This window comes from Orcinus orca, chromosome 13 (assembly GCF_937001465.1).
Source record: "Orcinus orca chromosome 13, mOrcOrc1.1, whole genome shotgun sequence".
Classification (NCBI taxonomy): Eukaryota; Metazoa; Chordata; class Mammalia; order Artiodactyla; family Delphinidae; genus Orcinus; species Orcinus orca.
In genome coordinates, this window is record NC_064571.1 from 44,693,608 (window position 1) to 44,716,676 (window position 23,069).

Consider the following 23,069-nt stretch of genomic DNA (forward strand, 5'->3'; position numbering starts at 1 on the left):
TGGTAACATGGGGAGTAGCATAAGTGACTCCACTTTGGGCCTGTTGTCTTGTTCTGACAGGCATTTTGGGCCTGTGGATTTCAATGGCTTCAATGTAATAAGAAATCTGTTCTCATTTTGGTAAATGTTCCACGTTCATTTGTATATAACACTGTATATGAGGAATATAATAAAGAATACATATTCTTTAGTTGCACATTTTAATATTCTATCTATGTCAATGAGGATAAGTTTAACAGTCATTTTGTTCAAATTTTTCATATCAACTGGATTTTTCTAACAGCTACCAGGACACATATTAATGCCGTGCACTTTTTTTTTTTGCATTGGTCCTTTTAGTTCAACCTTATGAACCTTCTAAACAACAGTACTTTGGCAGTTTTCAGACCTGTCACTCTGCAACCATCTGTAGTTTCTACTACTTCTAAGACCCTTAGGTTCTATAAGATGAATCTACTTGCTTCTGGTCAGTATACCCCTTTGTAAGATGGGAGGTGGTAGCTTCCTCAGTTTTGCTAAGTTGGTTACCACTCCTCTTTCTGCCTCTGATTTTGCTAAACTTTATTAATGTCTACTATCCACTGATGCCCCCATCCCATTTTCTTTAGCTTTTGCATAGCCAAGGAAGCCATAAACAGGATGAAAAGATAACCCTCAGAATGGGAGAAAATATTCCTTAGCCTTGGGGATTAATATCATTTAATAACTTTACTAGTGTTTGGTAGTAGTTTGGGTGGAGAAGGTGAGAAGAGAAGAAAGCAAGTGGTCAACTTGTCATATTAAATTGTGTCCAAAGCCCAGGACTGTCTTATTAGCCTCACACACACAGCCTGGCTAACATATTTAGAAATGAAACCCCACCGCACCCACTCCTCTTAGCTTCCAACCAGGTTCAGGCAGAAATTGGAAGAAGACCTGAAGGAAGTTCACAAATCCAAGTGGTGCATTAACTTGCACCTTTTCCTCCATGTCATCAGTGCCATCATTTGTCAAAGACAGCAGGGACCTGGCCAGGGATGGCCTGCCACTGATAGAAATAGCCCAGGTCTGATATATTTATGCCCCTGAGCACACTGTCTTTATGCTGTATCTGAAGCTTCCTGATCTGAGGCTTCTCACCCTCCCAGATAGAGGAAATGCCTGCCCTTGTCTCTGTGCCTCACCTCCCATCAGACACAGAGCTATTCAGCAACAGAGACTCCCTAACTGGTCCAAACGTTGGGACAGAATGATGGACCAAGAGAAATTTTTTCCAGGAGAAAAAAACTGAAGGACTTACTATCACTTGCTTTTCTCTTTATAAGGCAACCCCCAGCATCTCTGCCCTGAACCTCACCTGCATACCTCTGACACCAGCTGTGTAGGGTCTGTGGACCCAAAGCAAACAGGCTGTATAAAGTAGGGCAGAAAGAAGCTCTGGTTCAAATACAATGCCTCCCACTTCTAGTTAGCACTCTTGCCTTCTTGTTGTCTGAGTCCGGCCAGCCTAGCCAGTGATACCTGTCTGCTCCTCTCCACTACAGCTTCGCTGTCTGGTCCAATCCTGCGCTTGCCTTAGCAGACACAGAATCTACCAATTCTCCCACTGTGCTCTGTCCAACAGTCATTCACTACTCAAATTATTCTTATCTTTACTGAAGACCAGTTCCTGATCAAAATGTACAGCTCCTCAGAAGTGACCCACATCTGACCCAAACCTGATTCTAGCCTCACAACTCCAGTTTAGTAAATCCTACAGAAGAGGTGATGTAGTGTACTAGTAATGGATTACACATTGGAGCCAGATAGACCTGGATTCAATTCCAGCCCTGCCACTTAATAGCTGTGGGATTTTGAGTGAATTATTGCAACTCCTTAAGCCTATTTCCTCATCTGGAAAATGGAGATAATAAATCCTAATTCAAAGAGTTGTGAGGATTCAAAGAAATAATACAGCAATTATCAATTAGAATACGTAAAACAGAACAAGCACTCCATCACATCAAAGCCGACTTGAACCAGTAATAAATCAGTAGTTTCCCCCGGTGGACTACTTAGACTGTCTGGGAAGCATCATATGGGCCCTGCCTGCCTTGAGTTCCTAAATTAATCACCTTTATCTTCAGTGTTGATTTCCGAATGCTTCTAAATCCCTCAACCTCCATCTAAACACAACACAAAGCCAATATCTCGGAGCCGTTACAATACGCGATGCACATTAAAATAGCAAAAAAAAATTAAAACGGGAAGTTGTTAAAATTAATTTGAACTTGTAAAAATAACTACAAAAATAAGTCCTCTCCGTTTAACAGTTCTTGATTTAAGTGGAAAATCAACTATGCTCATGGGTACACAGTAATTGACATAATATTGCAGATATCTACAAAGTATAAGTTACTTTTCATCCCAGGTGTTTAAATGGAAATGGTAGGATACTATTGCATTCAAAGCTTTTCTTGCTCTCTGGTATTTTATGATCACATTTTCTTTGGAAATCTGAGTGGCAGTTAACATTCTGCTCAATTACCCAGGACTCTTAAAAATCAGCCTTCAAAGATACCTAGTGAATTAATAGGAGAATAAACTTTTTTTTTTTTTTAACGGTACGCAGGCCTCTCACTGTTGTGGCCTCTCCCGTTGCGGACCACAGGCTCCGGATGCGCAGGCTCAGCTGCCATAGCTCACGGGCCCAGCCGCTACGCGGCATGTGGGATCCTCCCGGACCAGGGCACGAACCCGTGTCCCCTGCATCGGCAGGCGGACTCTCAACCACTGCGCCACCAGGGAAGCCCAAGAATAAACTATTTTTAAGGTATTGTTCTTTGCTATCAAATTATGACGTTACATGAATACTTCTTATAAAAACAGTGCTAATTCCTCCACAATTCTTGAAATTTTGTCAATTTCCAATCACTAAGAAATCAAACCATTCTGTATTCTACCACTAATTAATGCAATGGAAAGGGGCCAATTAGCCAGTCCCAACGGACACAAACACATGTATACATTCACCCACCAAGATCTTAATTCCTGCAGTGGAATGAAAACAGGTGGGGTATACTTGACAGACTATTTCTGCACAAAATGAATCTGACACTCACTTAACCTGACAATGCCATTACTGTGAGAAATCATTTAGCAGACGAGACTCCTAACAGCAGTCCAACTGACAGATATGCATACCCCATGTTGAGAATAAAATAAAAATCACCAGCAAAGCTAATGTGGAAGGAAAAATCTATAGTGCTGTTTCTGGTAATGGATCATCTGAGATAACCCAAGGGAATGATGGGTGTTAACTCCATCTTATCCTCACTTAAAAAAAAAAAAAAAATATATATATATATATATATATATATATCTCCTCACTTAAAAAAAAGGCTTTCTTCCTTGGTACTTTTTTAGTGCGGTGGTGCTAATGGGAGGAGTAAGACAGCATCAATTAAATACTAGGAGATTTTCAATCACACGCTTAAATTATGAGGACTGAATGTGACCCTGGGGGTTGGTGTTGCTGGTGAGGCAACGTGCCATCCTCTTCCTCTGGGGAGTGCTCTTGGTGATGGATCTGATGAATCATCAATACATATTAGCAAAGGCAAATTGACTGTGACGATAAGGAAGCTTAAGCTTTAGGACTCTCACTCACATAGGCCTCTTCCAAGGACTTGGGAGGAGCCCCAGCAATGTGTTCATAACAGACTTAGGTTTTTGTCAGTTCTGCAAAAGCGCAATCTGTTACCACTACCACTGAGATTGCTGCCTTCTACTCCAATTTTTCCTCCTTCACACACCCTGTCAAACACAAACACCCTGACAGGTGGTGTGGTAACATCTATGGGCATGTTGGGATCCAGATAAGGAGAAACTGAGTTGGGAGTACATTTAGCTGGGATTTAGGAAGATCCATTTACGTGCTTCCGTGTGAGGTAAGTTATTACTAGGGGTCCTGGTGGAAAAATGGCTTCCAGGTACGCTCCTGCCATACACGGTCCCAGTTCCCCCTGCGTCATGACCCAAAGGTGCAGCGCCAGGGATTGCAAAGTAAATGTGGCCTACGTTGCCCAGCACCAAAAAGAAACGGGGTGTGGAAGGAGAAAACAAAGCTTAAAATAAGTGTTCAGAGCCAGAAATCAGTCTACGGAAAAGTCTTCCGAATCTTAGAGAAAGAGATCTGTGAAAGAAACTTGAGTTTCCCAAATTTGACAGCTGTGCTAGAAGATATATGACATTGCTAATAAAATCTACAATTTTTCTAAACTAATAATAAAAAGCAAAGTCCAATCAACCCTGATAAAGGGAAGACAATTATCTAAGCTCTCTGTAGAAAATATTACAAAAATCATTATTGTATTAAGTGATCAAAGACCATGCAGCCAAAAATGTTTTTCGAAAATCAGACCATAGGCAATTAAAATATTACATAATTTTTCTGGATATTATATGATAATGGTGGTTGTTTTTTTTTTTTGCGGTACGCAGGCCTCTCACTGTTGTGGCCTCTCCCGTTGTGGAGCACAGGCTCCGGACGCGCAGGCTCAGCGGACATGGCTCACGGGCCCAGCCGCTCCGCGGCATGTGGGATCTTCCCGGACCGGGGCACGAACCCATGTCCCCTGCATCGGCAGGCAGACTCTCAACCACTGCGCCACCAGGGAAGCCCTGTCTTTTTTTTTTTTAATTTGTAATTTGTTGTGATTTCTTTTCTCATTCTAAATAGTTCATTTGTACGCAATCTGTTGTCCTTCCTTTAAGAGGTCCTCCAAAATTGTGTGTTTCAGGTCCCATAAAACCTGGATCTGCCTCAGCATGGTAGATCCTTGCTTTCAACATTCCATAGGACAACTGAACGTCATTCCTGATATATATGTGAAAACCCCCCAAACTTCGAAATTTGACTTAATGTTAACCTGAAGAGCTCATGTAAATCTTCCAAAAAATAATGAATACATGAACCCGACTTGTATGAAAAGCATAATTGGATCTAACATTTCCTTTAATTTGTATATAAAGCTTCAAGGGCACCGTTTAACCATCATACAGAAGAGTCAGCGTTTAAAGTCTATGAGATTTATCCTTGAAATTTATTTTTAGGAAAAATCATTGACGTAAGACTTCTGAGGCTACCAAACTTCACACCAAACGGCACTGGCTCTAATACCACTACCATTTAGCCTGTTTCTCTGAAGTATGTTCGAGGAGAAAGTCCAGATATTTCTAAATCCTGATAGTTCGATTTTGGGCTAATTAAGTTTATTGTAAGTGTAATTCGTGGGGGGGGAGTTCAAAATAGTCCTTAATTACACTGAATCCCACTCCCTAGTGTTTCCAGTGAAATATGGGTCTACTTGATCGTCTTGTGAGGTTAGCCGTGTAAGACACAGTCAGTTTTATGTTCCATGAGATCTGTGAGCGCTCAGTAAACCTACCCCAAAGGCCCCCAGGCTCTCCCTGGGTGCCAGCACACCCGAGCCATACTGACGTCTCACATCCGTCCCCTCTGGTCCCAGTCAGAGTGAAGGTGAGGGTCTGTGCACTGGGATGAATACACCAATCATCTTTCTGAGGAAGAATCAAAAATCACGTGGATCAAAATATCGTTCAAATTATTGAGGTGTGCACCATATGTAAAAAGACCATAAGCATTTGAAACACTATCATTCCTAAGAGGTTTAATCCATCTTTGCAAAGATCTGCATTTTTTGTTTAAAAAAAAAAAAGAGCAGAAATAGTAGTTGCGGTTGTTAAAGAGATGTGCCCAGGGAGCTGGCTGCTTGAATCCTATTCTGTAGCCTTGGCTGCGGACGGTGCGAACTGGCAGGAAAATGGGTCTGGGGGGTGGTAGAGGAGGAGTTCATCTCTATATTTAGGGTCGGTGGAAACTGTTCCATTTTAGAACAGCTTCTCCTTCACAGTTGGAAATACCACCAACCAAGCCTAGGAACATACTTCATTGTCCATAATTACACATTACACTATCTCTACGTTGTACATTTTTAAAAAGAGCTAAGGCTGTCTTCATGTGTGCAAGCACACGGAGAGTCACAAACAGAAAAATCTTCAAAGATTTTGTTCTCAGATACTCACTCTTTATTTATTTAAAGCAAACCATACTCCACCCCATTTAATGTAAATGGTCTTTATCCTATTTTTCATATAACAGTAGAGAAGGCTTAACTAACTGCTAATGTATCTTAAACATCCTCATTTGGACAACTTGCTAATAGTCCTTCTTAAAGAAGAGGATGTAACTAAGGGTCGGGGCTGTAAGTGGTGACAACAGCAACCACAGTAAGGCAAAGGGACAGAGAAACGTGAACAACAACAGGATTCAGGAAGCTGCTGAGCCCAGGAAGACCCTCAGTGAAAATGTTAAGTCATGAACCCTAAATTATAAATTTCAAGACTTTCTTCAATTCATTTCATATACATTATGGTTAATCTTCTTTGGCAGCTGTGTTAGTAGAACTGTGCTCACAGAAGGGACTACTCTAGGAAGTTGATTCAAGTATGGGCAACTTTGACACTGCTGGCAAAGTGGCATCACAAGGCCAGCTTTTCTTTCTAGAGCTTGTCCTTTCCTTCCAATACCTCTTCTTTTCTCCCTTTCCCTCTTCCTACTCCTTGAGTAAGACCTGGGAGTGCCAGCAGCACTCATACGCAATGCCCCCCCACTGCCGCTGCCCCAACTGGCATTCTGATCGATTAAGCTCACATAGTGGTATGAATGATGGAGAAAAATAAAGGAAGGTAAGGGACAGAAACAACACCAGGATGAGGAAGCCACTGTGTCATAGGCAAGTCCAGGAAGGCCTCTTTGAAGAGGTGACATTTTACCAGAGATCTAAACAAGGGCCTAAATCATGCAAAACACCTAAAGGTAAAAGGCAGAGGGAATAAATAGTACATGCAAAGGTCCTGAGGCAAAAGCATACTGGGTGTGACTGAAGAGCAAGAATGCAAGGATGGCCTGGAGGGAAGTAAGTGAGGTGAAGTGGGTTGGGAGGTGAGATCAGAGCAAAAGCCGGGCCAGATCACAGACGGGCTTGCCTTTTTAGTTCTTTAAGGACTGCTTTCAGACTGTAAGAAGGGAAGCAATTAGGAGGGTTGCAAACAGAAGAGTGATATAATGGCAGGCTCACTCTGGCTTCTGTGTGAAGAATAGACAGTGGGGAGCAAGGGTACATGCAGGGAGACCAGTTAGGAAGCTACTGCAATACTCCAGGAGAGAAATCATGGTGGCTCAGACCAGGGTGCTGTTAGGGTAGGCAGGGAAAGTGGATGGATTCTGGGTATGTTTTGAAAACAGAGCTGATAAGATTTGCTGGTAGTTTGGATATGAAATTTCAGAGGAAGATAGGATGTGAAAGTCAAAGGTGACTCGTGGGTTCCTGGTGTGAGAAACAGAAAAAATAGTGTCGCTTTCTATGAAGATGGGTCAGGCAGCCCAAGGGGCGGGTTCTGGGGAGATGAGAATATCAGAACTTTGGTTCTGGACAAGTTTGAAAACCTACTGTATATTCAAGAAGAAATATCAAATAGTCAGTTAGATACAGGAACCTGGAATTCCGGAAGAGAGGTTCAAGCTGTAGATAAAATTTGAAAGTTGAAAGCATAGAAATGATCTAAAGACTGTATGAGTGACACGAGATGGGATGAAATCATCTACGGAATGAGGGGAAATGCAAAAGGGAAGAGGCTAAAGTATTGAAACTCAGGGCAGTCCAGTGTTTCGTTTGTAAACTGGGAGAGATGAAAAGAAATCAGGAAAAAGGGGCTGAAAAGGCGTCCCTCACAAATCATCCTGTGTGCCCCACTGTAAAAGGAGAATGAACCAGTTCACATTTCCCAAGAGCCATGCTCTCCACGGCAGGAAGAAGGCTGCCAAGGTGTCTACACCGTCCTACTCATCTCTCGCCAACACACATTCTATCCCATACACACAGACATAAACTCTCTCTCTCACACTCGCGAGAACACACACTCACACACCTTCACATCCAGGGTGCTCATCCGTGGGACCACCCAATATACAGCTCGAGTGCAAACTTCGGAACGCACGTGGGATTTTCCCAGCCAGGGCTCCATGGAGACAGGAACTACCTTGGACCATCACTCTACTCACCTGAGAAGGCAGGCGTAGAGGGAGAAGGGATCGGGAACTCTCAATTTCAAGGTTGTGTCCTGATTCAATTACATAGAATATTCTCCCAAAGGAAACAAAACCCCAAGAGTAAATTATTCTGCTCGTCTCCAAACATTCGTTCAAGCATGAAAGAAGAATTTCTTACTAAAACGTACAGAGACTAACACTGTCTAGAAGCTCTCTGAGTGTGCAAGGCAGTGAAGACAAAGAGCCCCGGGTCATCAATTCCCCTCATGCGCCAGGACGAAGCAATCCCAAGGCTGCTGGGCTCTCTAGGGAAACTCTGGGCCTCTGGATTATGCTGCATTTCTACAACATGTCATAGTGCCCAGCAAAGGTCAAGTTTTACACACTCGAATTAAGTACTTTCACTTGCTTTGTGCTGCCTGCAGTATCTCTAGGGCTACTCTGAACTAAGTATTCATTTGGTCTCTGCTGGTCTCTTTGTTAATCAACACTTCAAGTGGTCTTGAAAAAAAAATGTTCTCTGAGGCATCTCTTATTTTCCAAGCATTATAATTGAAGCTCTAGTTATACTTTGCCAAAGTAATGGGATGATCTAGTCAGGGGAGAAGTGGGCAAACCAAATGCCCCATTTAGAGACATGTGGCCGAGTCCTTGAATTTTCTATTTGTAAGCGGTTGTGTTGGCATCATATGGACATTCTCTGTGCCATGGATCTTGCCTGTGATGACTCTACTGGAAAGCAGAATACGAAGGAGCAAGAGACAGCAATGCCCTGCCTGAATCCTACTTTGAACACAAGGTCTGAATCTGCTGCAGTCTCTCACAAATCTCACACGTCTCTCTGCCACTGGGTACCAGATACCACAGAGAATTTAACGAACCCTTAACAATGTGTAGATTGTTTATTGATGGCCACTATTGGGGATGAGCATCTCCTAGGGAGGTGAAGACAACCCTTGATTACCTGGGGGTATTTGAGTTACACCAGTTTATCCAACAGCACCTAATTGCCCAATCCTGGGCTTTGCACGCAGAAAAACCCTTAGAAACTAAGGAAATCTGGGTGAAAGCCAATTTTGTATTGGACTGAGAGAGGCATTTCTAGCAATCAGTTACAGAAAAAAGTGAAGCAAGTCTTTATGAGCAAAGCCTGTCATTCGGCTTGAAATAAATCCTCAGAATATCCGACGCACTCCTGTTCAAACCAAATTCTTTGAAAAATCCAAAACCAATATATTAAGTTAGTCCTGAATAACCCACCCTTCAGTTATCCAAACCACAATCAAGACTTAAGTAAAAAATACTGAAATCTTGCCATTTGTGACAACATGGATGGACCTTGAGGGTATTATGCTAAGTGACGTAAGACGGAGAAAGACAAAATACTGTATGATCTAACTTATATGTGAAATATTAAAAAACAAACAAACCCCAAGTTCCTAGATACAGACAACAGATCAGTGGTTGCCAGAGGCTGGAGTTGGGGAGCAGGTGAAATGGGTAAAGGGGATCCAAAGATACAAACTTCTGCCTACAAAATAAGTCATGGGGATGTAATGTAGAGCATGGCACTATAGTTAATAACACTTTGTTCCACATTTGAAAGTTGCTAAGAGAGTAGATCTTGAAATTTCTCATCACAAGAAAAAAATTTTGTTAACTGCATATAGTGACACTAGACTAGACTCGTGCTGATCACTTAGCAATATATACAAATACTAAATCATCATGCTGTACACCTGAAACTAAGTAATGTTGTATATTAATTATACCTCGGTGGTAAAAAATTAAAAGTGGAAAAATGATTTTTTCAAAAATCTTAAACAGAAATATTAAAACTAAAGTTATGCTGACTTTAGGCATATGTCATAACAGTAAATTCGCTACAAATCAGTGAAGTTAAACAACAACGAAAAGAAGACTAAAAGAGTTCAGTTTAACATGTAAGAGGGGTGGGTAATTGAACAGCTATAGGAGAGTAGCCCATACCTTCCCTGACCCTCTCAAATTTCCTCTACAATCCTATTCCTGGCATGGAACTTTCACCATTAGAGCAAAACTGGGTTCATGCAGTTGTCTCTTCTTAGCTTCAAAATACTCCAAAATCCTATAACATAGTATATGGTAGATGTTCATTGAGTATATCCTGAGTGAGTGTACGGTTAATTACTTTCATTAGCTCTTTCCTAGTTGCCAGGAAAGTAGACGCCAGAGTAGCTAGGACAGTAGATGCTAAGAAGGGGTTAAGGGTGAAGGGCCAGCATGTGACTTGGGTTGAATCTCTGGGCAACCGAAAGCTACAGTACATGAGTCAAGGGCACCGTTAAAGGGTATACGAAGACTGCTCCAAAAATTCATTTCACCTACAACACAAATTTGCCCCAAGTCATTAGCACTGTTTCTACTTTTCAAACAGCAAATTTATAGCTAGCTTATCCTCATTTCACCAGATGGGAAGTCCTTGGGTACTGGGGCCAGGTCATACACCATACCTTATATATATTTGATGCTCACTCAGTAAACGTTGGCTAAAAGGGACTAACTAAAGTGAGGCACAGACTGTGTGAATACAACCGAAGTGATCCCACTGGGCTGTAATGAATGCATGTAGAATTTCAGACTGGCTTAAATGTGATCAATCTTAGCATATGAATTTGGTTAAGTGATATATGAAGGTTCAGAATGGCAGCAGGGCTTTGCCTGAGTCACTTTGGATGCAGGAGGATGTGCACACAACATCCATAAAGGAAGGAAAGAGGATGGAATACCTGAGCTTATAAACTACCAATCTTGCTGCCCTATTTCCCTCTGCAAGGCTCAGGGTTTCAGTTCTAGCCCAAGAATAGCACCGTATGTTTATACAGCCCTGTGGTTTTCAAAATGCTACCGCAGGTTTCTTACAATCTCCCTGATGGAGGAGGTTTCATTATCCTCATTTAAGAGATGAGAAAACTGCATTTCCAAGAGGCTTTGCAAATTTCCCTAGATCACTCAAGGACAGGACTGATCTAAGATGCAAGCCCAGGGTACTGATTCGTGACTATTCAGGGCTGTGTCAACTTCATCCCTAAAGCAGATTTTTTTTTTTTAAGAGATGAAAACAAAAAACTAAATTGTATAAGACGGTTTTGTAACACCAAGGTGCATTTTAAAATTTTTGTTACTTTTTTTTTTTTTGCAAAGCTCTATGAGAAACAGATCTAATAATCAAAGGCTAAATGCCCTGGAACAGTACAGAGACTATTCAGGCTAAATAAGATATTCAGCCAACGAATTCAATCACTAGGAATGTGTTTTTAAAATGACACTGTTTTATACATCAGATCGACCTTTTCCTTATACTACAGTAATTACCTGCCAGGTACAGTAAATATACTTACTTCCAGAGCCAGTAGACTTTATGCTAACTCCAGGCAACCTAACCCCCAAAAGACGCTTCCTGACAGCAGCACCTAGTGAAGAGATTACCCAGGTCATGAATGCAACACGATTACTAACACAGCTGTGTCCTGCTCATTATGCTAAACTACAGAACCACGGCACATTGCTACTCCTGCTGGCAGGTAAGTAGCCAAGACATGAGAGCAGCTCAAGAAAAATTGGACAAATGTATCAAGTTCATGTAAGCCCAGGTTTGAATAAACACGTTCCAGTAAAGTTTTATTTCAAGCATGACTTCTCCCATTACGGGCAGTGGCAAACATCTTTTTGAAAGCACTGATGAAAGGAAAGATTCTTGTGATTCTTTGTCAGAATCTACCTTTATTTATTTTTTTTAACCACTTCCCCTAACCTGATTCAAGCTGAAATCACTAGGAAAGCCAAGCTCCAGAAAATCTCTTCTCCAGCAGAAGGCCAAATGGCGTTTTGGGAAGAGCAAGTGTTACTGATTATCTTGTCTGTTGCCCTGTCCATTTTTTTCATTTTTATTTGTTTTTGGTTCCATACTATCTTTCTCGACTTCAAGATGCATGCCGATTTTCACATTGGTATTTCTCTGCTAATCATCAGTCTTTCTGTTCTCTGACCCTCTGGTTCCCTTTACATCCTACTTTTCTTGTCTTAAATGCTAGTTTGGTTGCTAACCCACCACCTTAAATTTCCCAACTCAATATGGACAGATGAGTCATGGGACTTCAGCATTCAGTGTCCAAAGAGACAAGGAGAAATCAGATCTGACCTGGGCCATCAGCACTATACCTGAAGAAGCCCCATATGGCAAAAAGGATAAAGGAGCTTTGTGGTTTTCAGTCCATTAAAGGCAGAACTTCAGCCAACAACTAGGTCTCTAGTACCTGGAGAATAGGCTCCAGGAAGATGTAGGAAAGTGACAGAGGGCCAGCCATGCAGGTAGAGTTCCAGGTGATCCAAAACTCAGAGAGGAACACTAGGCAGAAATAGAGGCAGATGCCCAGACTGCAAATGCCAAGGGGATCAAGGGAAGGCTACAAGTCCGTGGATACCCAAAGGCCAGGATCTACCACATCCGTATCAGACATGGCAGTACAGAAGCAGAACTAAATCCACCTCCACCCACCAGCAGACCGGAAGCTCCCAGTATGCACATACCCTGTCCTGCTCAAGGTGGTCAGGGATTGGATGGGCCTGAACTAGAAGTGGGAGGCCTGGGAGGCAAGCGCCAGGAAGTGGTGCTGGGGACAACAGGGCCCACTGGCTCTATAGCCATAGCTTTCTCTCATGTCGCCTTTGTTCTCTACCATCTCATGACATTAATTCCAATATGCCAGCCTCTAGGAGTATGGAGGAACAAAAAGCAATCAGTGCCTATGATCCTGTCTATAAAAAATGACCCTGAATCACCCAACCTTCAGCAATTATTCTGAACTTTCTCAAAGGCCTCAGCTCTACATCTTACCCACCCATTTACTCTCACAGAGGACTTTATTTCACGTTTTACTGAGAAGACTAAAGAAATCCAACTTACAGTGCTCCGAATTTCCTTCCAGATGTTTCAAAATCACTCTATTTACCTTCTCCCTCATATCTCAGGAAGAAATGTCCCCTCTTCTTGCCAAGCCAAACCCAGACCCAATCTCTTCCCCTCTTGACTTTGCAAAGATGCAACTTAATCAGTTCTTTTCTCTCATAATTCAACCTCATTTTTCTACTGACTCCATCCTTGTCACAATCATATTCAGGTCTCTCCTGTCCTAGATCTCATTTTCCCTTTTAAACTACAACCTTATTCTACCAAAACTCTAGGAAGAGTCTATACCAGGATGCCAAACAGTATCATCCCACGGCTACCTTTGTTTGGCACAATTCTCTGTGGAGAAGGACTCAAGCCAAGGCCAGGCCATGGCTGATGGTGGAGCACGATGGGGAAGGGAAGCAGTGCTCAACACACTGGCTGTATCTTCCTAACACCCACTCGGCCCTGAATTTCTTGCATCCTGGCTTTCAGTGAGATCCTAATGGATAAATCCACAGACATTTTTTCATTCTTCATTTTTCTTGGTACCCTCCTTCTGCAAACTTTCTTCCACTGGATTCATCCTTCTTCTCCCTCCCTGGCGGTTCCTCCCCATCTCCTCCCACAGCCACGCTTGCCCCCTCACTTCTCAACTGCAGAGGTGCTCCTAGACCCTGCTCTCTACTTTCTTCTACATCCTCACACTCCCTCCTCAGAAGCTGATTTACTCCTTCAATGCCATGTCCATGGCTCCCAAGTTGACATCTCAAGGAAGAACATCTCTGATAAATTCTAACATGTCTATGATTTAAGAAGTAGAAATCCAAACTTGTCACATTAGCTGATCCCAAATAAAAAATAGCCCTTCCTCCTGTCTTACCTACTTCTGTTGATGAAAAGGATGTCAACATCTTATCACCATCTTCAATCCCTGTTTCTTCCCCACCATCACTAGCTAATGCACAAAAATTTGACATCGGTAGCATTTTTGTTTTTTCTCCTCATGTCAATTCAAAGAGCAACTATCCTTTAGATCTTTGTGATTTCTCATTTAGACCATCAAAATAACTTCCAAACTTCTCCCTGCCTCTAACCCGTCTTATACATACCTGAATACACACCTGGTTAAAATTCTTAAATATGTTTTATCCCACTCCTCAACTCAAAAAACTTAACTCCTCGTTCTGGCATCTAAGAGCCTCCAAATTAGGCCCAAACCTACTGCCTCCCAGATGTTTTTTTTATGTGACTTCCCTACCCCTACCCCTTGCTTCTGCCGGACGGAGTGACTGCATACCCCTCACCTCTTCCCACCTCATGCTTCACTCCCATTGCCAGCTGCCGTTCACTGTAACTTCACCCCATCTCCCCCTTTCACTACCCCACCATAATTTGGGTTCACCTTGTAACTTAGGGTTTACTTTAAATACTATCTCCTTCATAAAAACTTTCCTGATCCCCTGATTGAAGACATTACCTTCCCTTTTTGAACTTCTAAGTACTCTGGGCCTCATTTGTGTCACCCATTACACTCTGGGTTGCATTAAGATTATTTATGCCTTGTCACTACCTCCAATACACATATGTGATAATATGACACTATAAAGTTCTCTGAAGTCAAGAATTGAGTCTTATTTAAGTTTGTGCTTCCAGAATGTACATACCACAAGACTTTGCTCATGGAGGGTACTTGTTAAATGTTTTAAAAAATTGATTAAAAGTAAACTGAGGGGGCTTCCCAGGTGGCACAGTGGTTGAGAGTCCGCCTGCCGATGCAGGGGACACGGGTTTGTGCCCCAGTCCGGGAGGATCCCACATGCCGCGGAGCGGCTGGGCCCGTGAGCCATGGCCGCTGAGCCTGCGCGTCCAGAGCCTGTGCTCCGCAACAGGAGAGGCCACAGCAGTGAGAAGCCCATGTACCGCAAAAAAAAGGTAAACTGAGGTCTATAATATGGTAACTTATAAGGTCATGGGTCATTTGAGTTATTTTACATTCATGGCATTGGAAGGGTAGACTTAGGTCAATGCTCCCCATGTGAGTGAACTCTCTCCTTTTCCTTCTCAAATATTTTGAAAAGCTGAATCTGTTACTACCAGTTATTTTTAAAACTCTCAAGCACAAAATGAAAAATAAATGGCATTCATCCAGCAACACTTTACAACTGTTGCCTGGTTTTTTGTTATGTTTCATTTTTAATACCTTCTCAGATGAGTCTGCAGGACTGTTCACTCTTTTCCCAACTTCTCAAGTCACAGGGAGCTTACCAAATGCACGTGGCAGTCATTCACACAGCTTGGGCACTGGGCCAGGAGGTCTATATTTATCTGGCTGGGCAAGAAAGTCTAATCCAGACAATACCTGAGTCACCTGTGTGGCTCTTAAATTAGGATAAAAATGGCTTGCCCTACTTTGAAATTTTAAAGTGAACACTGAAGACCTAATCCTCTAAAAAAAAAAATATCTGACTTAATACTGCAAATGAATTCTGATGGGTGTAATTCATTCCCCCCTCATGCATGAGTTATTTTAGTCAACCACTTTACAATTAAATTTTCTTTAGGCAATTCACAGCTAGGCTGACTGACAGGTTTTAAAGTGGTAACACTGATCAATAGGCCACCAAGGACATGTTGTGCCCACTTAATAAATAGTGATAATAAGGTGCCTGACACCTGAAAGACAGTGTCATTAATTAATTCTCATACACAGTCCTACAAGGTACCTAGACTCTGCTTAAAAAGATCTGTAGTCCATTACGGCCAGAAGATTGGTTTTATGTTCCCATAAAAAAACAAACAAACCAAAAAAACAACACAATAATCAATGTACAATTATTCAAAATGCAATACTTACTATTATTTTTAATTTCCCAATAATACCCCTTTCATAGAGTCCTCAGTATTTCAGCCTGTAATCAAGATATTTTGGAATTCTGATCTTTGTGAGCTAACTTGAATATTCACCATGCAATTTACTGTAGTTTTCAGGATCATGAGCAGGAAACCTCTAAGGACCTTGAATTCTACATAGGCTGTGGTGTACCTCTTCTCATCTCTCCTATCAACCCTTTCATCGCCTCACATGTTTCTCGTATTTTCAAACTCTCCTCCCTTTGACTGTTCTTATCTCTAAGAAAGAAATGCCCCTCCTTATTACTGAGGCTAACTGCACTGTCTGCTCTGGTCTCCTGTAAATCCTATTCTTCCTGTGTTTTCATTTTCTCCTTCTCTACGTAATCTCTATGCTATGCCTATCATAATGTTCAGAATTTACTCCCTCCCAGCAAAAAATCCTTGACCCATGACTTTAATAACGGCCCATGGTTCCAACATTTCTTCCTCCTTCCAAGCAGATCAACAACCTTCTCAATTCCCTGGACCCGATGACTGGTCTCGTTTTCCCTGTTCTTTAATGTCTACAGCATTTGACAGTGCTGGTTGCTCCTTCCTTCTGAAAGTTCCCTTACCGGCTACCACAACTCCGTGTGCTATTCTCCTGGTACCAGCTGCAGGGAAATGCTCTCCAGGACAGTTCTTACCACCTGCATGCTCTGCTTTAGTTTCACCGATCGCTCCCTATTTGTACTTCTCTCAAAGTGCCCTCTCCACCCTCTCCCACCCCCACTGCGCTCCTGCAAGGTCTAGCCCTGCACTCCCAACTGCCTGTGGGCAGCTTCTCCTACCTAATACGCCAGACTAAACATGACCTCAGCCAGGCTTCCCCCTTCCCCCCAGAAGCCTCTATCACTGCCTTAACCTTACGAATTATACTTTAACTCTACATTCATCCAGGAGCTAAAGGTCACTCCTCCTCCCTGACTCCTTCCCCTCCTTTACCACCCACATTTTTTTTTTTTTTTTTTTTTTTTTGCGGTACACGGGCCTCTCACTGTTGTGGTCTCTCCCGTTGCGGAGCACAGGCTCCAGACGCGCAGGCTCAGCGGCCATGGCTCACGGGCCCAGCCGCTCTGCGGCTTGTGGGATCTTCCCGGACCAGGGCACGAACCCGTGTCCCCTGCATCGGCAGGCGGACTCTCAACCACTGCGCTCGCTACAAGGGAAGCCCTACCACCCACATTTTATTAGCCACCGAATCACTGAGACATCGTTTTCATGGTCATTGATAAGCTTTCCTCCTCTGACGTATGCATAATCATTCCTTCAGTAAATGTCATCTGTATCTCCCAGTCCCTAGCAGCTAGTTGGGGTCAAGCGATCAGTCTGGTTAATGGGTGGTGAGCAGAAGTAGGATACTTCTGGATGGGAATAAAGAAAAGCAAGGCATGGGAACTCCGTGTGTTCTCTTCTCATTCCTCAGCAACCAGCAATGCTCTAGCAGAGGAAGCCTCCATCAGCTGGGGTCCCCCAGTACCTAGGAAGGACAGAGTCTCCTCACCAAGGTGCATCATTCAGGTAGGGAAAGGAAGAAACAAGCCTCTTTAATGCTAAGCCCCTAGAATCTGGGGGTTGTGTTCTTCATATATAACCTAGCTTGCTTTCTCTCTCGCCTCTTCAAACTGCCCTATTAGACAGAATGCTTTTCTCACCACCCTCTCCTGTCCAGATGATTACTATCCTTCTTGCAACTTAATCATCAACTTCCCCAGAGAAGCCTTTGCCGAGATCCCTAGCTAGATCCAATTCCTATTTGTAAGCTCTCACAATACCATGTATTTCTCCCTTATGGGATACATCACTAGCCTACAAGTGCCATGAGAACAGAGATGCCGTGCTTGTTTTAGGTCACCATGGAAACCCAATGTCCAACACAGCATAAAGATTTTAATAAGCACTTGTGAATTGAGTCCGTGTTGCTCATCTTTCCATCTACAGTGTCTAACACAGCGTTTGGTACAATACTTGGTTTTTTATGTGAGTTAATTGATAAGGCACTATCATACACAACAGACATTGAGTAAATGACTTAATCACCTCTATTCAATTGTTTCAGGGCAGGATCCACATTTTTATCCTTGATATCACTGCTACCACCAACCCCACAAGTACTGGGACATAGCATCAATAAATATGATGTGCAGTGTCACCAAAGGGACTGCTGGGCCCCTCTGGGAGCCTGCTGAGACTGCCTTATGAGCTGCGAACAGGAGGTGGGTATTCATCCCTTCATATTCATCAAATTCAACAGACCTCATCACCCCTCTAAACACCTGCTCTAACTCCTGGCTGCTAAAAGGAAAAATATTTACACACTTCACGTGAACATACATACATTCATCTATCCACACACATATATTTGTGTATATGTATACGCATGTATAGATGTGTGTGGGTATGCAGGCATGCGTGTTTGTGTATCTCTTCCTCAAGAGTAGAGGGGAATAAGTGAGGAGATATATGAGGAAATGTGACACATTCTTTTACATTTTAATACCCAAATGTACCAATCTATGACTTAAAGCCACCACTGCCGACAACAGCTTGGATGAGCACAACACTAATCACACCTGTCCTTGGTTTCGCCCACTACGTCCCAAGTCTGCATTCTGCAGAGCTATTGTAGTCGAGCTGGCAGATAACCTCAGGGACTGACATCACCCTTCCTCCACTTTTCCAACCAGAAACCTCGACGTCATCCTTGACACCTTCCTCTTCCAGCCCCTGTAGCGGATCCATCAGCAAGTGGGGTCAATCTTTGCTCTGCAACATCTCTCAAATACACCTACTTCTCTGCATTGCTAGCACTACCCTTGAGCAAGCCACCTCGCCTCCAGCTTAGAATATTGAAATAAGCTCCTAACTGGGCTCCCCTTATTCTCTCTGACTCTTCTCCAATCCAATCTTCAGGCTCTTCATAAAAAGAAATCTGATACCCTCCTCTCTCCTACTCCACTGCTTTTAGGATGAGACACAACCACACAAAGGTCCACAAGACCCAGCACGGTCCAGCCTTAACCTTCCTCCTCTCCAGCCTCAGTCTGCACCAGCCTCTCTCTGCCCATCCCATGCCAGTCTCCTCTCAGTTCCTCAGATGCTTCCTGCTCTCTCTTTCCACAGGTCCCCCCACCTGGAAAGTCTTCCCTCAATCTTCACCTGGACTCCTGTCCACCTCACCCTTCAGCTCTCAGCTCAAACACACTTCCTCAAGGAGGCCTTCCCTGGCTTCCTATTTGATCCATTAACCAAACCAACTCACACTTTTACAAGTTGCCAGCGTAGTTCACCCTCCAACAAGGAGCAGGAACTGGAAGAGGATGTGAGGGGAGCACTTCTGGGTGCCGGTAAAGCTCTGTGTTCTTGAATGTTGCGGTTCTGAGAATGCATCAAGCCATACACATATAGTATGTGCCCTCTTCTATACGTATATCATACCTCAACAAAAAGCTTTTAAAAATACCCAGGGCAGGGCTTCCCTGGTGGCACAGTGGTTGGGAGTCCGCCTGCCGATGCAGGGGACACGGGTTTGTGCCCCGGTCTGGGAAGATCCCGTATGCCGCGGAGCGGCTGGGCCCGTGAGCCATGGCCGCTGAGCCTGCATGTCCGGAGCCTGTGGTCCGCAACGGGAGAGGCCACGGCAGTGAGAGGCCCGCGTACCGTCAAAAAAAAAACAAAAACAAAAAAAACAAACAAACAAAAAAAAAAACGCAGGGCACCCTGATCCTACGGTATTTCTTCATTTGCATATCGTGCCTTTGGACAGCTGCAATTTTACATCATTAGAGTACCGTCTAGCCCTCTCCCATTAGACTGTCAGCTCCACAGAAGCAGGCTGGGTGTGCTCACCAGTAACCCCACAGGGCCCGGCCTAGGTAAGTACTCAAGAAATACTGGGTGCTTTGGCCAGTGAGACTCTGGGGAAATGAATCTCACAGAAGAATATAAGAACAGGTCGAACTGAATGGCACAGACTATGTGACAGGAGAAGTGACGGTCGCTTTCCCTCCAGCTGGACGTTCTACTCTCTCAGGGTCCCTTCCCACATCCAGTGCTCATCTGGTGTGATGAAGCCCAAGCTCCCCATCCTAGAGACACCAAGACCCCTGTCGTTCAGGAAGGCAGAATGAAGAATCCATAAAGGCACTAAAGCAGGGAGGGAAGTGGAGGCATCTCAATGACGAGGACAGGAACAGCAGGACGAGGCCGTGCAGGCAAAGAGGAAGCAGGGAGCTGGCGCCGAGCCAGCTGTGGAAGGAGGCTAAGCTAAGAGGAAGGTGCAGCTTGGTATTAAAAAAAAAAAAAAAAACATTAAGAATAGAGGAGGGAAAAGAAACAGCAGAACCCACTGAAAATAAACCACTGTGAAAGAGAGTCCAAGACTAAACAGCAGCCCAAATGGCAAATGGCAAAGTCACCATTCACAGAGGCAAATCCAAAGGAAACCCACCAACATTTTTCCAAAGAGCAACCCTTATCTTCCGCTCTCACTGGCCCACCTTTTTCAGAGACTACAGCCGCTTGTTCAGACATTCACGAAGCCCCTAATATGTGCCTGGCAATGGGCCAACGTGGCCTCACTAAGCATTTGCTTCCTACCAGGAGGAGGCAGAGCCATGCCGAGGCAGAACTGCCTCAGGACCACCCGAAAAGACAAAACAAGACAACAACAACAACACAAAAGACGGGAGAGAATTAAAGTAAAGTGGAAAGAGAATAAACAGGAATCAGAGTGAAAAACCAAACGGGAGAAGGGCGGTCAGGTAGGCGTAATGGAAATCTGGTAAGAAAAGAAAGGAGAAAAGATGACATTTACAGGGAGAGGCCTCTGCCCCTAAAATCCTTCACATATTCCTCTGTTTGTTGCAGACTATCTCTGGAAACAACTGGTCAATGAACAGAAAACTGACCACTAAAATTAACCAAATGCCTCAGTTTTTCCAGAGATTTCGGTATCTTTAAAAGAAGCATACATTAGCAATTTGAAACACATTATAATCTTTCCTCTGACGTATTCACTTCTCAAAACCCAGGAAAGAAATCCCTCCTCGCTGCTTCTCAGGAGACCTGAGAATTCTCTGTCCTCAGCCTGAATGCCCTGGCCCTTGACTCCCTCTGCTTCCCTCCTGGTTTCTTCCTCATTCATCCACCCTGCCAGGGGCCCAAGGAGAGCTTTTCCTCACTTTTATCCAGGCCAGGTCTGAATCATCTGATTCTCGATACACAGTGCAATAGGCCTCTCAACAATGTACCCTACAGAAAGTGTGCGTGTTTTCTAACTTCAATCTAAGAACACTTTTCAAAGTGCTCATGCGTAAGCCTGGGCGCATAGGAATAATTGCAGGACTCCACTGCAGTCTCTACACCAATTTCAGAATAGGATCTAGGGGACATTTCTATTGCTGATGCTTAGAAGAGCAACCTAACTTAAAATCTTACTGTATTTTGAGCAGGCTTCCCCGAAATGAAACAAGTACCAAGCCCTTAAGTGAATTAATACTTGCTTCCAGATGCTTCCTGCTGTCCCACAAGGCGCTGGCCATCCACTGCACTCTCCAATAACCCCATAGTCCTTGCCTGTATACGGTAGGGAAGGGAAACCTGTGAACACACAGATTTCATGGACAAGGCCCCACCTGCCCTTCACGGCTGCTGGCTGAAGGCATTTACTGCCTCAAGATCTTCAGAAGCAGAGGCAATGCAAAGAATGAGGCAAAGAAGCCATTTAAACAAAGCTATGGCTGGGCTTGGCAGTGTTACAGCAAATTAAATTTTAATGAGACACGGAAAACGCTGAACCTTTGGAAAGTTTATCAGATGAAGGGGCATCTGAAGGACCAGGGCCCAGGCATAGACACAGAGGCATAACTACAAGCCAACGCCACTCAAGGTCAAGAATTTGCAAACTACACAGACATCCAGAAGGGGGGAGACCAGCCCTCTGCAAACATGCTGGCTTTTACTCAGAAGGCAAAGCAAGTTGATGCGAGCTTCCTCTTAAAGGCTCAGAGAAAACTGATATGTAACAAGGTCAAGAGAAAGATGCTGTACGTACAAAGGCAACTGACCTAAATACAGCTGCTGACCAATGACCCAGTGACCTCCTCATCTGAGGTTGCACTTCAGGGACGGGCTCACAGATAGGCTATGAGCCAAGACTTTTTCAGCGTCCCCATCCAGATTCACTCTCCCCTCCTCCACCCTGCTCTGTGCCCCAGAAAGCTGCATCACCCCAGCTTCCCTGCCTTTTAGTGCTGGGCTCAGCCAGTAAGAAGCCCTAGCAAGAGATGGGAGTAAAGAAAGAGAAAAGCAGGGGTTCTCTCCCAGCCAGGCCATGGTCTGGCAGTGTCTACATCCCTCTACCTAAGGCAGCGCTCGTATCTGGTGACCCCTCTCCCACGGTGACAGCCAACTCTTCCCCTTGCCCCCTTGTCCTTGAGGGTCTGATCTATATGGATTGCAGCCGTGGGTTCTCCAGGCCTCTGGCTTCCTCCTGGGCTGTCACTGAGCAACGTCTGCAGGACACTGGACAGAGGGCAGAGAGTGAGGCCCTGACAATTCATTCTCCCGACAACTCCGTCCAGGGGCACCGTGAGCTGCGGCATCTAACTCTTCACTGAAGGTTACAACACTTGCCTTTACCTTTACCGAGGAGTCCCACTTGTTCTTACCAGAGCCCTGACACAGCCAGCCACCTGATTCGATCTTCAGGACAACTAAGATAGCTATGAGTGTGGGCTTTGGGGTTCAACCCGCTGATAACACTTTTGAATTTTGCCAGTTAATATCTATGCGACCTTGGACCAGTGACCTGCCCTCTCCAAGCTTCCTCACCTTGAGGATCCTAATGGAACCCAGATCAGAGTGTTGTCGTGACCATTACGTCAGGCATGTGGCATGGAGCTTACCCTCACCATGTAAAAGTGCTTGTAAATGTTAGTCATTATTATCATTATTATTTACAATGATTCCTCCCTATCTCTTCCCTCGCTGACTGGTACCTGCCTGAAACCCTCACTTTTGTGATGAGCCTCTGCATTGCTAGAAGGCACTTGTTAAAACAGAAACACCTTGAGAGTACAGGGGAAATCTCTGTACTTTCTGCTCAACTTTGGTACCCAAAACTGCTCTAAAAGATGAAGTCTATTAAAG

The 23,069-nt window shown here is 43.9% G+C and overlaps 1 protein-coding gene and 1 long non-coding RNA gene across 9 annotated transcripts in view; one reads left to right on the top strand and one right to left on the bottom strand.

The window, feature by feature from the left end:
• LOC125960818 (uncharacterized) overlaps nucleotides 1-23,069 on the top strand; it is a 480,299-nt gene that overhangs the window by 153,713 nt on the left and 303,517 nt on the right. The window lies entirely within an intron of this gene.
• CCDC85A (coiled-coil domain containing 85A) overlaps nucleotides 1-23,069 on the bottom strand; it is a 224,772-nt gene that overhangs the window by 111,399 nt on the left and 90,304 nt on the right. The window lies entirely within an intron of this gene.